At 39.9% G+C, this 23,472-nt stretch overlaps 1 protein-coding gene across 7 annotated transcripts in view; it reads left to right on the top strand.

Moving 5' to 3' along the window:
- Positions 1 to 22,751: 22,751 nt before the first annotated feature.
- Positions 22,752 to 23,472, top strand: part of TTLL7 (tubulin tyrosine ligase like 7) — a 190,998-nt gene continuing 190,277 nt past the window's right edge. For all 7 annotated transcript variants that reach the window (XR_010321419.1, XR_010321420.1, XM_064282155.1 and 4 more), the window contains exon 1: positions 22,752 to 22,879. The gene's annotated coding sequence lies outside the window, so the exon portion shown is untranslated. The remainder of the gene's footprint in view (positions 22,880 to 23,472) is intronic.

The following is a 23,472-nucleotide window of genomic DNA, read 5'->3' as shown; positions in this document are numbered from 1 at the left end:
CTGCATGGGGAACAGAGCCAGGACGTCTCCAGTCTTGCTCCAAAATGGATATTCTGAAAAATGCTCATATAAGAAAGTTAAAAGCCTTTTCTTTCATCTCGCCACTGTGTTATTTCTGGTTTAACTCATGTCTATCTGGGGAGGACCTTTTTCTCACTTTAGTTCCTTACTAGATGTCTTGGAGTTTGAGTCTTTTCCCAGCTCCAGGTTCGATAGACCTAGTACTCAAAATAGAACTAGATCTCACCCATCCACTAAGTAGGAAAGGTGACAATTTTGGAATTAAGGACCTACAGATGGATTATTTAATACAAAAGGAAATTTCATAAAAAGTGGGCAGTATAGTTTTAAAAAATTTTGGATTAACTATGATTATAAACAAGGAGCCCTCGTGGGGCAGTGGTTAAGCGCCCAGCAGCTAACTGAAAGGTTGGTAGTTTGAATCCACCAGCCATTTCACCGGAGAAAGATATGTCAGTCTGCTCCTATAAAGATCACAGCCTCGGAAATCCTATGGGGCAATTCTACTCTGTTCTATAAAGTCCCTGTTAGTCGGAACTGGCTCAACGGCAACGGGTTTGATTTTTTCATTTTGACTATGAACCATCGATATTTTAGTGGGGAATCACAGAATACTTAAGAAATTCCATTACCATCACTCTAATACTCTTTGTCCACCAAGCTGTCAGCAATGAATAAGTGGTAGCTATTATTTTTGTTGGAAACCCTGGTGGCATAGTGGTTAAGTGCTATGGCTGCTAACCAAAAGGTCAGCAGTTCGAATATGCCAGGCACTCCTTGGAAACTCTACCGGGCAGTTATACTCTGTCCTATAGAGTCGCTATGAGTCGGAATCGACTCGGCGGCAGTGGCTTTGTTTTTGTATTATTTTTGTTATTAACAAAACAGATGGCACATTGTAGTGCTGCCAAAGACTAGTAAGATTTCTTAAGGAACATAGCAAATCAAACTGGAGAAGTCAAACTGGAAAAATAAGTTTGTAGCCATTTTTCTGTATATACAAATTAAGAGAAGGCTGTGATTACTATTTGACTCTCAATATTCATTTTTTTTTTCTTTCATTCAGAATTAGAACTCTCTGAATTTAATCCAGGGACTACATACTCCAATGTGCTTTGCAACTAGGTTTGGTCATGTGACCATTCTGGCAAATGAGATGTCAGTACTAGTTACAAGTACAGTCCTCAGGTCACATCACTGAGAGGAAGCTGCTTGCCCTTCACTTCCTTGTTCCTTTTCTCATGCGTAGTGAGTGACCTTGAGGAGTAGAGTCACTGACGGACCACCTACCTCCAGACTGTATGTGGGAGAGTGATAATTTCTATTTTGTTTCAACCACTGTATTTTTTCAGTCTCTCCGTTAGAGTAATTAAGCCTAATACATTAAATAAAATACGTGGTATGATGCTAATTAACTGTAAAGGAAAAGAAATTTTTAAAGGATTACACATAATGAAAATATATCACAAAGATAATGTCTAAAAATGTGGCTATAATTAATATAATCTCTGAGTTTTTTTTTTTTCTGAGTACAGAAACCATGTATGTCAATCATTTGATTTTCACACAGTCAAATCAGTTTCACATTTTTTGAGAAATACGTTATGTGTGAAAGTAGAAGACTGCCTGAATTCTCAAGTGTATTTTTAAGGGTATATGTCCAGTGCAGTGGTAAGTGTTGTGGCTTTCTCTGCCCTCAGAAAACAAACCACAGAGTATTTGTTTTGGTACTAATACCAGTGAGGTTCCTATTCAGTTGCTAGACAAAGGCAAAGTCTGCTCCAGTATTAGGCATCCTGGATATGAATGAAAGGTCTCCAGGTGTACAGCATAATGGAATGATGGCCACAATGCTAAAGAAGCAGGGAAGGGAACTGCAAAACTAAGATGAGAAAAAGAACTTTTCTGTTCACAAAGAAGGCCATGTTTCTTTTTGTTGACTTACTGCAAATACTCCCACCCAAGCATCTGTTCCTTTCTATGCTGTGCTTTCAATGAAAGACATTGAACATATTGACTACACCTAGGTATTCAGCCAATATTATGCTGGTATATATATATATATTTAATCTCCCAGGTTGTATAAATGCACATGTTATATTAGGTTCCCTGAACTTTTACTATCCAGACTTTTTCCCCTCAAACCACAAAACCTCTGAATTTATGTTTCCATAAATGGAAACTGTCAACTGAATTAAATGACAGGTGGACATTGAAAGATTGCTGACCTAAAAGTTAGGCTTTCTGGTTCCAGCTCTGCTGTGCCTCTATGGATTTGGTCTGGTCACACAATCAGTTTCGGTCCTAATCTATAGTGAGAGAATTGGACTGGTTTCCTAATGTTGATTTTCTGTGACTCTACTAATAAGCGTATGATAAGAGATTTTATCCATAGGCAGTCAAATTCTTCATTTTAGTATTTTCAACTCATGAGGAACATACATTTTGAAAGGCAGAATTTGTTCCAGGAAGTACATGCTTCATATGTCTTAAAGTATTTTAACATGAGAATTGTGAAGTTCCAAAACATTAAAAATAGTCAACAAACTTTTGAGTGAATACTAACTGCTAGATCCTGGAGATAGAGTGGGGATTAAGGCAGACATGATCCTGACCCCTCAGAATTTTAGGAAAGGCAGATATAGAAAAAGGAACCACCTCCATGATGAGCATTCTAAGGCAGACCTGCAGAAGGCTTTGATAGTGTACAATTAGGGAACTTAGGACAGTCTGTATAGGCTACAGTGCAGGAAGGACAGGTAAATCTGGAGGGAGACTTTTGGGGAATAAATGATTGTTTTGTGTAGGGGTGGAGTTTAGAGACTCTGCGGACCTGAATTTGAATCCCAGCCCTGTGTCATCTTAGGTAGCCTCTCTAAGCCAGTATTCTCAACTGTAACATGGGGATGATAACAGTATCCACTTGGTAAGGTTGTTAAAAGGTCTGATTGAGGTAATGCTGTGCCTAGCAAAATATTTACACCATTTATCATTATTATTAATAAATAGTGTTGTATGTCTTTGGATCTGGTCAAGCATTGATCCCAGTTTCCTAGCTGTCTCCAGGAATCCTATAATTGATAATGCAGCCCTCAGTTGCACCAAGAAAATTTAAACTTACAAGCTATTAAGCAATTTAAAGTTTATCCAAGAGGAGGTTGGTGGAGGTGGAGAGGGCAAGTGGAGAAGAGTCATGAAGGAACAAGGAGCAAAGCCTCTTTGGATGAGCTCCAGCACACATTCCAGAACACAGCATGATGGACTCAGACCTACAGTCAGCCACCTGGATTGCCATCCCAGCAGAATGTGGATTTGATTATCATACTTTGTAGGCAAGATATAAACCTTTTGGCAATTGTGATGTGTTTAATTTCGGACAGTGACAGAAAGAACATGAGCTGGCAAAACAGAACAAACTTGAAAGGCAAGAACAACCAACTCCATGAGGAGCAAGAGAAAGCTTTTTTGGCTCAGCTACAACTAGATGATCCAACCAAAAGTGGAAATTATCACACAATATCATTAATATCACATGCAAGTAAAATTCTGCTGAAGATCATTCCAAAGCAGCTACAGCAGTGTACCTACAGGGAGCCCCCAGAAATTCAGGCCGGATTCAGAAGAGGACGTGGAACAAGGGATAATATTGCTGATGTCAGATGGATCCTGGTTGAAAGCAGAGAATAACAGAAGGATGTTTACCTGTGTTTTATTGACTATGCAAAGGCATTCAGCTGTGTGGATCATAACAAATTATGGATAACATTGTGAAGAATGGGAATTCCAGAACGCTTAATTGTGCTCATGAGAAACATTTACATAGATCGAGAGTCAGCTGTTCAGACAGAACAAGGGAATACTGAGTGGTTTAAAGTCAGGAAAGGTGTGCGTTAGGATTGTATCTTTTCACTATACCTATTCAATCTGTATGCTGAGCAAATAATCCAAGAATGTGGACTCTATGAAGATGAACAGAGCATCAGGTTTGGAGGAAGACTCATTAACAGCCTGCCTTTCACTGGTGACACAACCTTCCTTTCTGAAAGTGGAGAGAACTTGGAGCACTTACTAATGAATATCAAAAACCATAGCCTTCAGTATGGATTGCACCTCAACATAAAGAAAACAAAAATCCTCACAACTGGACCAATAAGCAACATCATGATAAACGGAGAAAAGGTAGAAGTTGTCAAGGATTTCATTTTACTTGGATCCACAATCAACGCCCATGGAAGCAGCCGTCAAGAAATTAAAAGACGCATTGCATTGGGGAAATCTGCTGCAAAGAACCCCTTTAAAGTGTTGAAACGCAAAGATGTCACCCTGAAGACTAAGGTGTGCCTGACCCAAGCCATGGTATTTTCAATTGCATCATATGCATGTGAAAGCTAGACAGTGAATAAGGAAGACCTAAGAAGATTTGACCCCTTTGAATTATGGTGTTGGTGAAGAATATTCAATATACCATGGAGTGCCAAAAGGACAAACAAATCCGTCTTGAAAGAAGTACAACCAGAACGCTCCTTAGAAGCAAGGATGTTGAGACTGGGTCTTACATACTTTGGAGATGTTGTCAGGAGGGATCAGTCCCTCCGGAAGGACGTCGTGCTTGGTAAAGTAGAGGGTCAGTGGAAAAGAGAAAGACCCTCAATGAAATGGATTGACACAGTGGCTGCAACAATGAGCTCAAGCATAACAAGGATTGTGAGCATGGTACAGGACCTGGCAGTGTTTCATTCTGTGGTACAGGGTCACTATGAGTAGGAACCAACTTGACAGCAACTAATAACAACAACAACACAACTAGATGAAGAGAAGAGTATGTTACTCCCAATTAAACCAGTGTAGCACACGCACATAGCTGCTCCCACCCCTCCACAAGCAAAGACATTTCAGTTTGTAAAACAATGAGGTGTCTGCAGCTACTTTTCCAACTCTTCTTCGTGACATTCCTAGCCTCCCTGATAATCCAGGATTCATTATTCCTAGTCAGTTTCAGTCACCTAAAACTTCATTGTCCTTCTATGAGCCTTTCCTGATTTAGACATTATACAACAGACTATGACCAAGTTCAGAAACAGCTATGATCCACTTTAGAATTACACTCTCGATATTCAAAACGACAAGCTGGCTGAGACAAATCTACAATATAAACTCGTAGAAAATTGACAATTATCATTTCTACACACCAATCCCTTCATTGGAAAAAGAAGTAGATAACTATTTCAATCCAAATTTTCTCAATATTTTGAGGATTCCTCTGACCCCCAACCACAAAACAGACAATTGTTCAAATTCAAATTCCACAATAAAACCTGATTTGTTGATTGTTTTAGGCTGGGCTCTCTAGAGAAGCAAAACCAGTAAAGTGTATAAATATATATAGACAGAGATTTATATACAGATTTATATCAAGGAAACGGCTCACGCGATTGTAGAAGCTGGAACATCTCAAGTCCATGGATCAGGACAGAGGCTTCTCTAGATTCACGTAGCTGCAGGGGCTGGCAAACCCAAATCAGTAGGCCCAAGAGCACGGCTCTTGCTCACTGGCTGTGAAAATTGACAAATCCCCAAATTGGCAGATAACCTGATAGCTCAAGTCCCAAGAACCAGAGGTCAGATGAGCAGGAGACAGCCACAGGATCCAGAGTGAGCAAAAAAGCCAGAACATCTGCTTATATTCAGATGCAGGCCACACCCCCAAGGAAAGTCCCTTTCGACTGACTGGCTACTCATAGGAGATTCAGTCATGATAGTGATCACACATAAACACTGAGAATCATGGCCCAGCCAAGTTGACACATAATCTTAACCACCACAGTGATGCATTTTGTTGTGCTTTCACAACACAGCACAGTATCAACAACATCATGCCCTCCTTGACTGGTTTCAACCCACCTCTTTCTAAGTGATATCAGAATTGGTATTGCTATTGCTATTGATATTTCCGATCCATCACTTTATAATTCTTTCAACCCAAAATCACCCTGAAAACTAGCACAATTTAATGTTCTGACTCCCGGCATTTCATTAAGCATAAATCTCAGCATGGCAGCACAGGGACACTCAGCGAATCCTCCGTCTGTGGAGACTAGGCAAATGATTTCAGTGATTCTGAGATGGAAGAGACGACAAAGTTCCTGGTAGTATACACCAGAGCAGCCCATGGAGACAACAATAGAATCTTCTGGGGACTTAGGCCACATCCTTTCATGATCTTGGGGGCAAAGTACCTTGACGAGTGATGACCAGAATGTAAACACATGAAAGAAAAAATTGCCTATCATTCCTGTCACCTTAATAAACTCACACACAAAAAGCAACTTTCAAGCTGCCTGTCTTCTTGGCTTGAAAAATTCCTCCATATCCTTTTCCTGAAGGGAAATATCATTAACTTCCCCATTAATGACTTTGGTGAAATGATGCCAAAGGAGTCATTCAATAAGGCTCAACTTATGTTAATTCAAGTTATACAAAGAAGAGGTAAAAATAAAGCGGCTGCTCAGAATTATCAGAAAACTAGAAAATACAGTAGCACTGGAGCAACATTGTTGTTGTTAGGTGCCATTGTCTGTTCCGACTCATAGAGACCCTAAGCACAACAGAACGGAACCTGCTCGGTCCTGCAACATCCTCACAATCGTTGTTATGCTTGAGCCTATTGCAGCCACTGTGTCATTCTGAGTGCCTTCCAACCTGAGGAGCTCATCTTCTGGCACTGTATCAGACAATGTTCCACTGCTATTCATAAGGTTTTCACAGGCTAATTCTTTTCAGAAGTAGTCTGCCGGGTCCTTCTTTCTAGTCTGTCTTAGTCTGGAAACTCAGCTGAAACCTGTCTGCATAGGTGACCCTGCTGGTATTTGAATATCGGTGGCATAGCTTCCAGCATCACAGCAACACACAAGCTTCTACAGTATGACAAACCGACAGAGGTGCGGGGGGAACAAGATCAGAATTGTTTAAAAGATGAATAAGAAAAATTGCTCAAAGAAAAAGGGAAAAATGACGAAAGCCTCTATCTTTTGCAACCTTATATCATGAGGTCATCAGTGTGCTCCGTGGTGAAGACAGAAAGCTTTATTCTCCTAGTTCACATACCTTGCAGCAAAGGAAAGATGGCAATGTACTGTTTTGTTCCCCAAAGTAAGAAGTCAGATACCAGTTAGACCTTAAGAGAAACTAGAATTGGGAGAATTTTACTTTTTGTGAGTTAGATATTGTGTGTGATGGTGGGGGGGTGGCATATTGTGATAACAATAATCTCCTACTGTGAGATGACATGCAGAAATATGCCATACTTTAAAACTGACTCTATGGAAACATACAGCCAAAATTAGTATAGGAAATGTATAAAACTATGAAAAACATTAAGATAAATGTTCTCATCAGTGTGCAGAATCCATAGTTTTCACTTAACTGCAAATTTACTTCCATTAGCATCACTTGGGATAGTTCCTTGTATAAATGCAAATATCACAAAACTTCTTATTTATGCTGCTCTGTTACATTCATAGAGGTATAGGGTGGTATGACATTTGGCTAAATGCAAATTGTTTCACTATGTACCTTTTCAAAAAATTCTATATGACCAGAAAAGGGCATTTTTTATACTAAATCATCTAGTTTTGTGGAAAAAAAAAAATTAGCCTCGGCACCTGGTACAAGTAAAAGAATATTATCGCTGTTTATTCAAAAAAAAAAATTTTTCACATTTGTAGTTCTTTAAAGTGACCAGTCAGAAATGGCTCGGTGACAGCTGTCTGTCAGGACTGTATAACCACTCATACAATTCGGTGTGTTTAGGGCTAGCAGATCAGTTTCCTTTGTTGGGTCCTCCCTTTCTTCCAGACCTCTGAGGTTTGGAGTGCCCTACAGTTCAGTCCTGGGGCCTCTTCTCTATCTATATCCACTTTCTCAGTGCTTTCAGTTAGTTCTCCATTACCTTAAATCTCATCTGTATGTTCTTAAGGAGCCCTGGCGGTGTAGTGGTTAAAGCACTCAGCTGCCAACTGAAAGGACTGCAGTTCAATTCAAACCCACCAGCTACTCTGCAGGAGAAAGATGTGGCAGTCTGCTTCCATAAAGATTACAGCCAGGGAAACCCTACAGGGAAGTTCTACTTTGCCCTATAGGGTGACTATGAGTCAAAATCCACTCGAAGGCGTCGGGTTATATGTTCTTAACTTCCAAATTTATTTCTCCAGCCCAGATATCTCTCCCAAACCCCAGACTCATAAACCCAACTTTCTATTTGGCAGCTCCACTTGTACGCCTAATAAATATTTCAAGCTTGTTGTTATTGTTGTTAGGTGCAATCGAGTTGGTTCCAACTCATAGTGACCCTATGCACAACAGAACAAAACACTGCCCAGTCCTGCGCCATCCTTACAATCGTTGTTATGCTTGAGATCACTGCTGCAGCCACTCTGTTAATCCACCTCATTGAGGGTCTTCCTCTTTTCCGCTGACCCTGTACTCTGCCAAGCATGAAGTCCTTCTCCAGGGACTGATCCCTCCTGACAACATGTCCAAAGTATGTAAGACGGGGTCTTTCCAACCTTGCCTCTAAGGAGCATTCTGGCTGCACTTCTTCCAAGACAGATTTGTTCTTTCTTTTGGCAGTCCGTGGTATATTCAATATTCTTCGCCAGCACCACACTTCAAAGGTGTCAACTCTTCTTCAGTCTTCCTTATTCATTTTCCAGGTTTCACACGCATATGACGCGATTGAAAATACCATGGCTTGGGTCAGGCTCACTTTAGTCTTCAAGGTGACATCTTTGCTCTTCAACACTTTGAAGAGGTCCTTTGCAGCAGATTTGCCCAATGCAACGCGTCTTTTGATTTCTTGACTACTGCTTCCATGACTGTTGATTGTGGATCCAAGTAAAATGAAATCCTTGACAACTTCAATCTTTTCTCTGTTTATCATGATGTTGCTCATTGGTCCAGTTGTGAAGATTTTTGTTTTCTTTATGTTGAGGTGCAATCCATACTGAAGTCTGTGGTCTTTGATCTTCATTAGTAAGTGCTTCAAGTCCTCTTCACTTTCAGCAAGCAAGGTTGTGTCATCTGCATAACGCAGGTTGTTAATGAGTCTTCCTCCAATCCTGATGCCCCGTTCTTCTTCATATAGTCCAGCTTCTTGGATTATTTGCTCAGCATACAGATTGAATAGGTATGGTGAAAGAATACAACCCTGACACACACCTTTCCTGACTTTAAACCAATCAGTATCCCCTTGTTCTGTCCGAACAACTGCCTCTTGATCTATGTAAAGGTTCCTCATGAGCACAATTAATTGTTCTGGAATTCCCATTCTTCACAGTGTTATCCATAGTTTGTTATGATCCACACAGTTGAATGCTTTTGCAGAGTCAATAAAACACAGGTAAACATCCTTCTGGTATTCTCTGCTTTCAGCCAGGATCCATCTGACATCAGCAATGATATCCCTGGTTCCACGTCCTCTTCTGAATCTGACCTGAATTTCTGGCAGTTCCCTATTTATATACTCCTGCAGCCATTTTTGAATGATCTTCAGCAAAATTTTGCTTGTGTGTGATATTAATGATATTGTTGTATAATTTCCACATTGGGTTGGATCACCTTTCTTGGAAATAGGCATAAATATGGATCTCTTCCAGTCAGTTGGCCAGGAAGCTGTCTTCCATATTTCTTGGCATAGACGAGTGAGCACCTCCAGTATGCATCTGTTTGTTGAAACATCTCAATTGATATCCATCAATTCCTGAAGCCTTGTTTTTCACCAATGGCTTCCGAGCAGCTTGGACTTCTTCCTTCAGTACCATCGGTTCCTGATCACATGCCATCTCTTGAAATGGTTAAACATGGACTAATTCCTTTTGGTATAATGACTCTGTGTATTCCTTCCATCTTCTTTTGATGCTTCCTACGTTGTTTAATATTTTCCCCATGGAAGCCTTCACTATTGCAACTTGAGGCTTGAATTTTTTCTTCAGTTCTTTCAGCTTGAGAAATACTGAGCGTGTTCTTCCTTTTTAGTTTTCCGTCTCCAGCTCTTTGCGCATGTCATTGTAATGCTTGGCTTTGTCTTCTCCAGCCGCCCTTTGAAATCTTCTGTTCAGTTCTTTTACTTCATCAATTCTTCCTTTTGCTTTAGGTGCTCGATGTTCGAAAGCAAGTTTCAGAGTCTCCTATGACATCCATCTTGGTCTTTTCTTTCTTTCCTGTCTTTTCAATGACCTCTTGCTTTCTTCATGGATGATGTCCTTGATGTCATTCCACAACCCTTCTGGTCTTTAGTCATTAGTGTTCAATGAGTCAAATCTATTCTTGAGATGGTCTCTAAATTCAGGTGGGATATACTCAAGGTCATATTTTGGCTCTCGTGGACTTGCTCTGATTTTCTTCAGTTTCAGCTTGAACTTGCATATGAGCAATTGATGATCTGTTCCACAGTCAGCCCCTGGCCTTGTTCTGACTGATGATATTGGGCTTTTCCATCGTCTCTTTCCACAGATGTAGTCAATTTAATTCCTGTGCGTTCCATCTGGTGAGGTCCATGTGTATAGTCGCTTTTTATGTTGGTGAAAGAAGATATTCGTAATGAAGAAGCCGTTGGTCTTGCAAAAGTCTATCATTCGATCTCCGGCATTGTTTCTATCACCAAGGCCATAGTTTCCAACTACTGATCCTTCTTCTTTGTTTCCAACTTTCGCATTCCAATTGCCAGTGATTATCAGTGCATCTTGTTCAATTTCAGACTGTAGCAGCTGATAAAAATCTTCTATTTCTTCATCTTTGGCCCTAGTGGTTTGTGCATAAATTTGAATAATAGTCGTATTAACTGGGCTTCCTTATAGGCGTATGGTTATTATCCTATCACTGACAGTGTTATACTTTAGGATAGATCTTGAAACATTCTTTTTGACGATGAATGCAACACCATTCCTCTTCAAGTTGTCATTCCCAGCATTGTAGACTATATGATTGTCCAATTCAAAATAGCCAATACCAGTCCATTTCAGGTCACTAATGCCTAGGATATCAATGTTTATGCATTCCATTTCATTTTTGATGATTTCCAGTTTTCCTAGATTCATACTTCGTACATTCCACATTCCAATTATTAATGGATGTTTGCAGCTGTTTATTCTCATTTTGAGTCATGCCACATCAGCAAATGAAGGTCCCGAAAGCTTTACTCCATCCACATCATTAAGGTGGACTCTACTTTGAGGAGGTAGCTCTTCCCCAGTCACTTTTTGAGTGCCTTCTAACGTGGGCGGCTCATCTTCTGGCACTATATCAGACAGTGTTCAGCTGCTACTCATAAAGTTTTCACTGGCTAATGCTTTTCAGAAGTAGACTGCCTGGTCCTTCTTCCTAGTCTGTCTTAGTGTGGGAGCTCAGCTGAAACCTGTCCTCCATGGGTGACCCTGCTGGTATCTGAATACTGGTGTCATAGCTTCCAGCATCACAGCAACACACAAGCCCCCACAGTACAACAAACTGATACGTGGGGGATTTCAAGCTTAGCATGCCTAAAATGGAACTCCTTATTCCCTCCTCCCCACCCTAATCTGCTTTTTCAATAGGCTTCTATAGCTCAGTTAATGCAATTTTATACTGTCAATTATTCAGGATAAATAGGTCCCTCTTGACTCCTCTTTTTCTCTCATATCGCATATCCGATCTATCAGCAAATCTTCTGGACAGATCCTTCCCAGGTCTCACAGCTAATTTCTTCCCGGTATGTATTTGGAGGTCTAAAGTTTGTTTTAAACATCCAATAGTTAAATGCTGTTTTAGGTAGGGCTCATAGTTTCTTTGGCAACAAAATTTCCTTAGGAATCTACAAGGCTCTTAGATCTATTTCCGTGCTGAAATTCCTCATTTGTTTTTCATTGCATGTTGTCCACCATTTACATTTAATCCTTTAGCATATTAATTATAATTATTTTAAAGATTCTGTCTGATAGCTCAAACATCTGGGTATCTCTGGGTGTGATTCTGTTGATTGCTCTGTCTCCTTATAGTAGGTTGTTTTTTCTTGCTTTTTACTAATGTAATTTTTTGTTGAGTGCTATACATCATGTATAGGATTGCTATGAGTCAGAATCGACTCAACGGTGGTGAGTTTGGTTTTGGGGTTTTTTTTTTCTTTTTTTTGGTACATGATGTGTAGAAGAGTAAACACTAAGATAGATTTCACACCTGGACATGGGCATGCCCCTTCTTTTGTCTGGCTGTAAGTATGGGGGTTAAGTCAAAAATGGAGCTGGGTTTGCATTTTTTTTTTTTTTGCTTTTGTTTCCTTCAGTGCACCACAGGCTTAAAATTCCTCTAGTGGTGGATTCTACCGCCTTGTGTTTGGAATGAGAGAAAGGGTACCAAATGGTTTTTCTAATTGATTATGATCCTCTCTCAGCTTTTAGTCACTCCTGTACATCTATGATACAGGGTAAGAGGGGGTGGAGTGGAGGGATCTCACTCCATATTCTTTCCCCTTCCCTAGTGGCAGACTGCAAGGGGCATTCTCTGTTGTCCTGTTCCAGCCTCAATCTTAGGCAGGGCCTGTAGAACTGGGCCTTGTAGGTGATGATGTCTCAACATTCCTGTTCATCCTCTCTGTGGCAATCAAACTGTCTTGTACATGGGGTTGGTCTTGTGCAGGAGTTTCTTGCTTTTCCCTCAATGGTAGTGGTATGATTGGTATAGATATAAGATCCAGAGTCCAAGATGGTGTTTTGCATTTCCCTAGAAGCAGATGGATTCTACTCCTTCCTCAGATGCAACAGGTCTTTGCCTAGACCCTGTAGGCAAGAGGGCTTGTGTCTCCTCCTCCAGTAGCTTAAAGCCTTTGCTTCATAGGAGAGTAGAAGCAGAGACACAAGGAAGGTCTTCTGCCCATCTAACAATTGTTGATCACCTCCTTCACACCTATGCGAGTGAGGTGCTCTTTCTCTGGTCTCCTGCCCTGCCCTGTTCTGCCATCAGTCTTTTTGTGAGTACCCTGGGGAGGCCTGTAGGAAAAATTTCGAGAGTAAGTGCAAACTCCCTTTGTTTCTGGGCCACCCAGCTATCCCACACTGACAGGTTAGCTCACACTTGGCTTACAAGTACAAGTTGCTGTTGAGTCGATTCCAGCTCTTGGAGGCCCCTGGTATGTCAGCATAGAACTGTGTTCCATAGGGTTTTCAGTGGCTGAGTTTTTGGAAGTCGATCACCAGGCTTTTCTTCTGATGAGCTTCTGGGTGGACTTAGATCTCCAAACGTTTGGTTAGCAGCCGAGCACTTTAACTGCACTACTCAGGGACTCCATACTTGGCTTGGAATTTTTTTTTTTTTTTTAACTTAGCTGACTTTTTCTTACCCACTTGTATGGTGGCCACTAGTTTTTCCCATCTTCTGCCACAAATCAAAAAGTTCACATTTTCCATCTCTCCTTAAAGGGCTTGTCTCTCTTTGGAATTCAGGTTACTTGGTGCCTTGTGATCTCACCTCTCTGAAATGTTCAAAGAAAGTTACGCTTTTGTAGATTAGTCAGCTTTTTTCTCATTTTTAGGTTTAGTCTGATAATTTAAGATGATCCTAAGTACATCCTAAGTGGAAGCTGGAGTCTTGTGTTCTTCAGTTTTATGCAGTAGAAATCAATTTTGGCTAACTTAAGCAGAAAATATATTTTATAGTATTGATATTGGAGACCTAACAGAATCCATAGGTAAGCTAAAGAACCAGGTTTAAAATTAGAAAAGAACCAGGGTAACTCCAAGGGTCCAGGCAATAAGGAGGACTACTTGACTATCTTGTCTGAGTACCACTATGGAAAAGAATGAACTCCAACTGTCCTAAAAAAAAAAAAATTTTTTTTTACTGTCCTAGGTACTTAAAAATCAAAGTGCTGGAGGAATTTCTGATTAGCCAGCTTAGTTAGTTCTCCTGTCCTTCTTTTGTTTTCAGGTAGACATCATGGTTTTACACAATGGATGATAAGTAATACACCAAAATAGGTGTTATATCACTGACATAGGGTGGAGGCAAGAAAAAAGCAATTTTCCACTATGCCCACAGATGTTGCTGATTTACTGATTTCAATCTGTTGTAGTCAAGATTTCATTAATTTACTCATTTATTCGTTCAACAAATATGTACTGGAAATTTGTTATTTGCAAGGCCATGTTCTTGTTAAAATTATGGGCAAATGAACACAAGATAAGAAAGGTTTTATAAATAATTTTGTGATGTATTTCTTGACTGTTCTTGCTTTCTTCCATGTTCTCAGTTTTTGTCTTGAATTTCAAGGTAGTTCTGAGCGTGTGAAATGCTAATCTATTTTATTTTGGTAGTGAAGAATAAGGAAGGAGTAGAGGATAATACTAGCAGTCTACTTTTACTCATTAAAAATAAAAAATCATCATGCGGATTATTATAGATACTTTAAGGAAGAGAGAATAGTCTTTGGAAGATAAATGCTCTGTGTAGTTTCAGAAATAATACCTTTTGTATAATTAGATGGATTTCAGTTATTCTTCTCTATGTCCTGAGAGTATTACGGGATTTATTGATATTGGCAGTGGCTTAAAGCAGAAGGGCAAGTTAGAGGCAGTGCAGAATTACATATGATAGAATTATTTATAATGAGTCAGATTTTCATTCCTTGTACTTCTAAGGAAATTACCCGTCTTGAAATCTGAGAGAAGGCCAAAAAGTTAACAAGTTTAATGCTGTATTATTTGCTTGAATTTTTATAAGGGATTGGTCTGCTGATGAAATGATCTGTGTCTGAGGTGCTTGGGCCCTCAGATAGGATAGACTATACAGGTTTCTCTTCCTTAATGAAGCAGGAGAATAGAGCAGAAAAGTGGAGACTCAGAAAACAGAAAGACATGAATTTAGACAAACTTGAATTTGAATCTCACTTGGCCAACTTCTAACTTTGTAACCCTGGGGAAGTTACTTAATTCCTGAAAATTGAGGACACAGATTCCCAAATAAAAACTTTGGGACAAAAATTAAAGGACAGGATAGTCTGTATTGACATTTGAATTAGTGGTATGAAAGATCAAGGGCTAAGAAATACCTCATATCACAAAGCAAAACAGGCCTCAGAAGGAAATGGAAGACAGGCCCAAGGAGCCCAACATGTATAGAATTCCAAGGGGAAAAAGAAAAAAAAACAGATAGATGTAAGGCACTAAAATAAAAACAACAAGAACAATAGCAAAATAAAACGACGGAAATGCTAAAAACACATCAAGAGAGACAATATTAATAGCAGGCAGTGTGGAACATAAAGTTAAAATCACTAAGTAGGGTAAAAACAGATGAAATGGAATGACTAAATGCATACTATATAAAAAAGATGTTACACCTGCAAGTCACCTTTCAGCCAAATAATGGATTGACTCATAAAATAAACAATATTACCATGAGTAAAGTGCTCCCTTAAACAATTAACTATATGGAGACCAAACAGTCAACGTTTACCCAAAGCAAAGATGAGAAGGCAAGGAGAAGAAGGGAAGCTAGATCAATGAAAAAAGAATAAACAGAATGGAAATAATGAGAATGGTGACACATGGTAAAAATTGTAACTAATGGCATGGAACTATTTGTAAAAAAATGGTTGAAAGAGAACCTAGTTTTCTGTGTAAACTTTTACCTAAAACACAATAAATATTATTTTAAAAAAGAAGATATTACAGCCAATAGAACTGTTTTTAGGAAGCAAAATAAGAAATTAAATACACAAATTTTTTTTAGAGCTTCAAGGGGACATTTTACCTTAATTAGCAAAATAAGATAATATGATAAAAATACAATTATAGTGGATGTGTTTCAGTATCTCTCTCCCAGGACTGAAAGAATTTAATAGAAGAAGACGAAGAAAAAAATATATATATATGGAGAGGACATAGAGGCAATGAATAATACAACTAATAAACTTGATTTAATATATATTAATGTAGAACACTTTATGTTTTGAATCAGGTATGTATGTATAGATACTTTTTTTATATTTCCATAGGACTTGTACAAAAATAAATCACGCTCTTAGCCAAAAAGAAAACAATAACAAATTCAAAGAAGTAGATGCTTTCCAGGTACATTCTCTCATCACAGTCCAATAAAGTTAATTGGAAATTAAGAAGCACACAATGAGATGTCTTGTATGAAAGAGGAAATCAGAGGAGAGACACTGAAGGTGTACAGAAACATTAGAAAAGCAGTTTATACTAAAAAAATGAGACAGAGCAGAAACTCAAAGGAAAATGTATTACCTTTAATTATGGAGGAAAAAAGGTGAAAATAGATATTAAATACTTATCTTAATGAACTGAAGAACAACTATAATATAAAAACAAAACAAAAGAACCTTTGAACAAGGAATTAATAATGATAAAAGCTGAAATTAGTGAAATAAGTAAGTAGTAGAAAAGAATAAATTTAAAGATTGGTTCTTTAAAAAGAACAATAAGATAGAGAACATCACGTGAGCCTGCTACAAAAAAAACAGAGTAAAAGCAGGAAAGGAAAGTAGGAAAGAGATTAAAAGAATTATAAGTAAATACTTAAGGCAATTCTACAGCAACACATTAAAAAAAAAAAAAAGGCTAGAAGAAATGAATACTTTCCTAGGAAAATATACACGATCACAACTGAGTTGAGAAGAAAAGAAATTAAAAGCCTGAATAATAGATCAAGATCAATTACGACAGAAGAGATTGGAGAGGTGATTAATGATCTACTATTGAAAAAGACAGCAGTCAGATGGATTCACAGCTGAATTTTTAATCTAACCATTAACGAATAGATAATTCTAATATTATTTAAACTATTGTAGGTCTTAGAAAAAGACTGAAAGTTCTCCAGTTAATTTTATGAAGCCAGAAATACTCATATTCCAAAACCTAAGAAGAAGTACTACAACAACAATAAAAGTAAAGGCCAACTTCACTTATGAACATAGATGTCAAACTTTAAAATAACATATTAAAGAATACAATAGAGGAATGAATTAAAAGAGTAATACACTATGACCAAACAGGGTTTCTTAGTATAATGAAAGGGCTTTTCAATGCCAGGAAGTCTAGCTAAATATTTATTATATTAAAAATTAAAGGAAAAATAAAACAACCATTATCAATAGATGGTGAAAGGCATTAAAGTCCAAGAAGCTAACACCAAGGAAAATTCTAAGCAAAATAGGAACAGAAGAAAATTACATAGTAGAGGAAACTCCACTAGTAAATATTATACTAAATGACAAAAATTAAACCTTTCACTTAAAATCAGGAATTAGACAGTCTTCACAATCACTATTGGTGATTCTAGCAAATGTAAACAAAATAGCTGGTAAAAATAAAGGAAAACAAGATAATATTCATGATACTGATGATATGCCTGTTTTCTTAGAAAGCTCAGAAGACTAATAAAAAAAATAAATAATAAAATTAATAAGAGAATTTGGCACATTGGCTGAATACAAAGTAAAATATAGAAATCACCATTTTCCCTCTATTCAGGCTAAAGCACCTAGAAAAAGAAGTGAGAAAGATATTTCATTCAGAAGACAAATGCTATAAAATAATTTGACATAACTTTAGTAGGAAATGTACAGAACATTTGTGAACAAAACTATAAAAATATTGGGAAACTGAAAACAAAATATAAACAACTTGAAAAGCCTATTATCTTCTCGTGGGATGTCTGAATATTATAAAATGTCAATTCTTCAAAAATTAATACTAAATTTAATGCAGCTCTAATTAAACTCTTTATTCTCCTACGTAAAATACCATATAATTGAAAAGAACTTGAGAGGTCCAATCATGTACATATAATGGTAACTGTGAATGAGTAATAGTCTTTAACTTTTTTTTTTCAAGGTTTGTTGAAATCATCAAAACAATACTATGAAAAAGTTCTAAATAATTTAATAAATGTATTTCTGTACAATAAAATTATATATAGTAGGTGTCATGGATTGAATTATGTCCCCCCAAAAATCTGTGTATCAACTTGGTTAGGCTATGTATGGTTGTCCTCCACTTTGTGATTGTAATTTTATGTTTAGAGGATTAGGGTGGGATTGTAACACCACCCTTACACAGGTCACCTCCCGGATCCAAGGTAAAGACAGTCTCCCTGGGGTGCGGCCTGCAGCACCTTTTATCTCTGTAGAGATAAAAGGAAAGGGAAGCAAGCACAGAGTTAGGGACATCATACCATCAAAAAAGCAGGAGCAGAGCATGTCCTTTGGACATGGGGTCCCTGCACCTGAAAAGCTCCTCGACCAGGGGAAGATTGAGGACAAGGACCTTCCTCCAGACCCCACAGAGGGAGAAAGCCTTCCCCTGGAGGCAACCCCCTGCATTTAGACTTGTAACCTACTAGGCTGTGAGAAAATAAATTTCTTTTTTTAAAGCCATCCACTTGTGGTATTTCTGTTATGGCAGCACTAGACAACTAAGACAGTATGTCTCTGAATTGTGGTATTGGCAAAGAATATTGAATATACTATGGACTGCAAAAAGAATGAACAATCTGTCTTGGAAGAAGTACAAACAGAATCATCCTCACATACTCTCACATATCTCACATACTTTGGACATGTTATCAGGAAGGATCAGTTCCTGTAGAAGGACGTCATGCTTGGTAAAGGGGAGGGTCTGCGATAAAGAGGAAGATCCCCAACGAGATGGATTGATACAGTGGCTGCAACAGTGGGCTCAAGCATAACAACGGTTGTGAGGATGGTGCAGGACCAGGCAGTATTTCGTTCTGTTGTACTTCGGTTCACTAATCAGTGGGAACTGACTCAACGGCACCTAACTACAACAGCAACAGGCCTTAAATACTAGCCTCCATTTTCTTCTCACTAAGGAACAAGTGATTATCCTTATATTTTGGGGTTATGAGGTTAAATCCAGAGCCTCACACTGTTCTTGTCCTGCATATTGCCTGGTGAAGCTTGGCTATGCATTAGAAGAATCATATGCGGATCTTGCTAAGAATACAGGTTCTAAGATCTCACCCAAGAGTTCCTGCAATCGGAATTTATCATAAGAATTTAGGAGCTGCTGGCCAAATCTAGGCTGGGATGACCACTTCTTGTTCAGGGTCTCTTTTCTGAAGTGAGGACTGTCATTTAAATCCCCTTTGTGAGACATGACTCACATGCTTTTAGGAATGGAAGTTGAAAATAGATTTTATAAAATAAATAAACAATAGATTTTCTACTGCAGAGAAACATCCAATGTACACCCTACTTTCTTTGCCGGAGTCAATAAAAGCATGTTGAGAGCAATGCCATGTATTGGTTTGGGTTTGAAACCCAGCTTTGCCTCTTTCTAGATGTTACTGTTGACAAATTTGTTAATTGCTATAATTCTCAGTTTCTTCATCTATAAAATAGGAGTGTCAATAGAGCTTACTTCACATGATAATAGTACTTAACTAGAGTTAAAAAGTGTTAGCTCAAAGCAAGCAAACAGAAACAACAGTATTAAATACCCTCTTCAGCAAGAGTAACTTGGGATGTTAATGTCAGTCATCACATGCCTTAGCAGGGACAGCATGTAGTAAAAACTAAATACATTGCCATCAAGTCGATTATAACTCACAGTGACCCTATAGGACAGAGTAGGACTGCCCCATAGAGTTTTCAAGGATCGCCTAGTGGATTTGAACTGCCGATCTTTTGGTTAGTAGCCATAGCAATTAACCACTACACCACCAGGTACCTAGTAAATATTCTTGCATCAAGGTTCAACATTGTGTGGCCTACACTGCAGTTTTGTTGTAGGCCTTAACTATCTCTTTCTCTCTAGTTCCCTCCTTAGTAATATCATTTTAAAATCAACATCATTTGAATGCTCCTAGGTCATGCTGGTTTGTGAATACAAATAAATTTACTTTAATTTCAATGCCTAAATAATGATTGTTCTTAAATTTAACAAGCATCTTCCCCACCCAGTCTCCCTTGTTTATGAGAAGAAATCCTCAGCGGTATCTCCAAGATGCTCAGGAATAATTCCACTCATGCTCTACTATTCTGGGCCCTAGTCAATGTATCTTGATCTGTTTGGGCCGCCAGTGTCCTTCATGAGAGAATAAGCCCTCTCTGGGCAGAGCAGTTCCTTATTGGTGGCAAAGTTGTGTAGAGGTCTGGGCCAGACAAAGAATGGCCCTATCTCTAGCTGTGTGCTGTACCTTCTCACCAGGGCCAAAGTAATATTTCTTAAACTCGAAATCTCACTCCTTTGTGAAAATGACTTCTTAGATTTCTGGCCTTAATTCTTTTTTCCAGAAGATTCAAAACCATTCAAGGACTCTGGGTGGAGAGGAGGGAAATGCAGACACTACATCATTTTCTGTGTTCCTTTTGACAGTTTCCTAAACAATCAGCACAAGAATTTCTATTCCTTCTTCTTTTAGAAACACATGCTTCAGGAATGGCAACTTAAACAGATGGCCAAGATGTCACCAGTCTACCAGGTCTATAAATGATAAGGTTCTAATCCCAGTTTGGTCTCAGGTGACCACCCTCCTCATTTCCTATATCCCACTCATCCAGGACACCTCCTGAAACACAGTACCAATTCCAATGCATTTCATCTGTTCCTGTTCTGTTCCCGCTGTGGTCCCCTTTGAAAGTGAGACAATCATTTGTAGAGAGAAAAATCACACATTTCTGAGACTAAAGTCAATTTGGCCCTGAGTCACAGCTGGCTGGCTTCACTGGGGAGCAAGTGCCTTTGCTCCCTGGCAACGTGGAGCTCTGGGGATTTCTCTTGCGCTGGTATTGACGTGAGAATATTTGTAACAACAGTTAACATAATAACAATGGGCACACTATATGGAAACAATTTAATTTTATTCCTGATTTCTCCAACAGCTTTTTTGAAGTGATGTGAGAGTTGTTAATGCCCTTGTTAGTTTTTCTTTAAATTCTAATAAGGTATCTGAGGACCCATGACGTTGGGTCCATTTAAAAACTCTTGCCCCTTCCTTCTCATCCGGATTGGAAGAGTGATAGTGTAAAAGCCATTAGCAAAAAGGTAGCGGAGAATCCCTCTTGATCCTCATGTGACTTTAACAGTGCATTTCTGACATTGATGTTTCTAGGCTAACCCAGTCTCTTCTTTCTGGCCCCTATTCTTACTTCAACATGATGTCCACCTTAGATACCTAAGTGTCCTCCTCATGAAACTCGGTTTTCACAAAGGGAGAATAGGAAAACTCACATTCAAGGGCTGATTGTGGTTGTGATGACGCTTTATGTGTATCCTTCCCAGAGGCATTCTAGTGGAAAGGTTCTAGAGTTGGGGAGTCAAAAATGCCGGGCTGCAATACCTGCTCTGCCACGTATAATGTATGAGATTTTGACCCAGTACAACAAACTCTCCTAGCCTGGTTTCTGTATTTAAAAAATAGGGATGTATTACCAATCTCACAAGAGTTTTGAAAAGAATAAATGAAGGACTACAACTAGAAGTACTCAGTACAGTGTTTGGACCCAAATAGTTGCTGAATTTATGCTAATTTACTAAAAAGAGGACAAAACCTTAATCCAGAGAAAACAGCTTTTAACTGTGAACTTTCGTGCTGCTTGGGAGGCATTTAAAGGTTTTTTTTTTCTTCTTTTTCTTTTTAACTCCCTTAAATTATACTTTATAGGTAGTTGTCAACTGTGTTCCGTCTTTTTTTTTTTTTTTTAATAAGGAAAACGAAACGCTTATCCTGATCTCCACTATGGCCCCCAAAGACCCTTTGTAAGCCTGGTTGTGAGGAGACAGGAGCCATAACGGTGCCTGCATAAAAGCCCAAGAAACATGTGAGGGGACTTCTTCCAGTTCTATAAAGTTAATTTTATATGAGGACATGGCTGCCTCCCCATTCCCAAGACATTAATCTCTAAAATGGTGAACAATCAGCCTCAAATATTCTTGAATTTCTTTAATAGTCTTTTATAGACCTGTTACATATTAAAACTTTTCCCTAAATTTGTATTTTCCAGCTGCGGTGGTTCAACATTTGGGTAGCAGTAACTGCAATTGAGAACTGACTACAGAGCACTTCCTGAGGGCCCACCCGATTTTATCTCCCAACTTTCAAGTTGGCCTTGGATAGATACCCTTCTATTCTTTGCTCCCCAAAGATGCTGAGAGAGAAAAGATCGGAGAAGCCCCTTCAAACACTCAAGATGCTTCGCTCTGGGAGCAAGATGTACGTGGTAAGGCTATAGGGTCTCAAAGTGGACAAAGAGGTGTCTGGAAGCGCAGGGCTCAGGCCAGCGCCGCTCGCATCTCCTCGTGAGGGGACCCGCCCAGGCGCTCCCGTTGCTAGGTCCTCTGTTTGCCGCGTTCTAAAGGAGCCCCGAGCGGGACCAAGGTAAATGGGCGGGGGGGGGGGGTGCCCAGAAAAGCCTTCAATAAACAACAAGGGAAAGCCCCTGCTCTTCTGTCGGCCCCACTGTCCCCAGGCCCTCCTGGCGCAGCTGGTTTAGAGGATTCCTCTCGTCCTTGGTTCCTCCCAACCGTCGCGGGCCCTCGGCGTCCTGGCGCCGGCTCCTCGCCGCACGCCGCGCACCCCCGGTCGCAGCCGGCGAATGGTCTGGCCCGTCGGTAGCCGCCACCTCCTTCGGCAGCGACAGCTGCTCCAGCTGCTCCGGGTCGAGCGCTAGAGCCCCGAGCCGTGGCTGCCGCGGGCGGTGAGCGGGCGGAGCGGAGCCCCGGACCACCAGCGCAGGCTGCCCGGGCCCGGGGCGACAGCCGGCGAGGGAGCCAGGCAGCGCCGTAGGCGCAAAGGGACCGCCCGTAGCGGGGAGGCGAGGACCAGGGCTGGGCTTTCCTCACCCTTGGTGAGTAACCTGCTGTCCGGATTCTACCCCGACCCCCTTTCACCGTCCTCACGCCCCGGGGAACTTGGCTCCCGACCCGGGACCCATGGGGGGGTCACTGCTCTGGGGACGCTGTCCCCGGGTGGGATCAGCAGAATGGGGAGCTGCTGCTCTTGGTGCTAATGATTCAGCACCATTTGTGCCCCTAGAGGTTTGGGCAAAATGGGGGGGGGGTAGGGTGGGGAACGAGGTCAGTCGCTGTTCTCTTACCTCAGTTTCAAGGATCCAGATGAGAGATCTGGGCGGGCGGGCTTGGGCGGGGTGACAGGGAGGCTCCCTGCTAGCTTGTTCTGTCGTTCTGCCCTATTCCACATCCTGGTACAAACCGTCGTGAGTGTGCGGTGGATTCTTTAAAGTGTCACGTTAGTGTCTTTTTCGCATATGCGAGTGAAGTCTAGAGCTCTAGTCCATACCTCCCAGTTTCTCCACTTTTTGCTTCATTGTGTGCCTAATGCACGCCGTCGTTCACTTTATTTCACATCGCAAAGCGTTTCCCCCACTAATGTGTGTGAAAGATGCGATGCCGAAGTTGTCTTATATTTGGGGGATCGGTT

The sequence above is a fragment of the Loxodonta africana genome, chromosome 3 (genome assembly GCF_030014295.1).
Source record: "Loxodonta africana isolate mLoxAfr1 chromosome 3, mLoxAfr1.hap2, whole genome shotgun sequence".
Classification (NCBI taxonomy): Eukaryota; Metazoa; Chordata; class Mammalia; order Proboscidea; family Elephantidae; genus Loxodonta; species Loxodonta africana.
The sequence above is the reverse complement of the archived record's forward strand: the minus strand, read 5'-3'. Positions and strand labels throughout refer to the sequence as shown.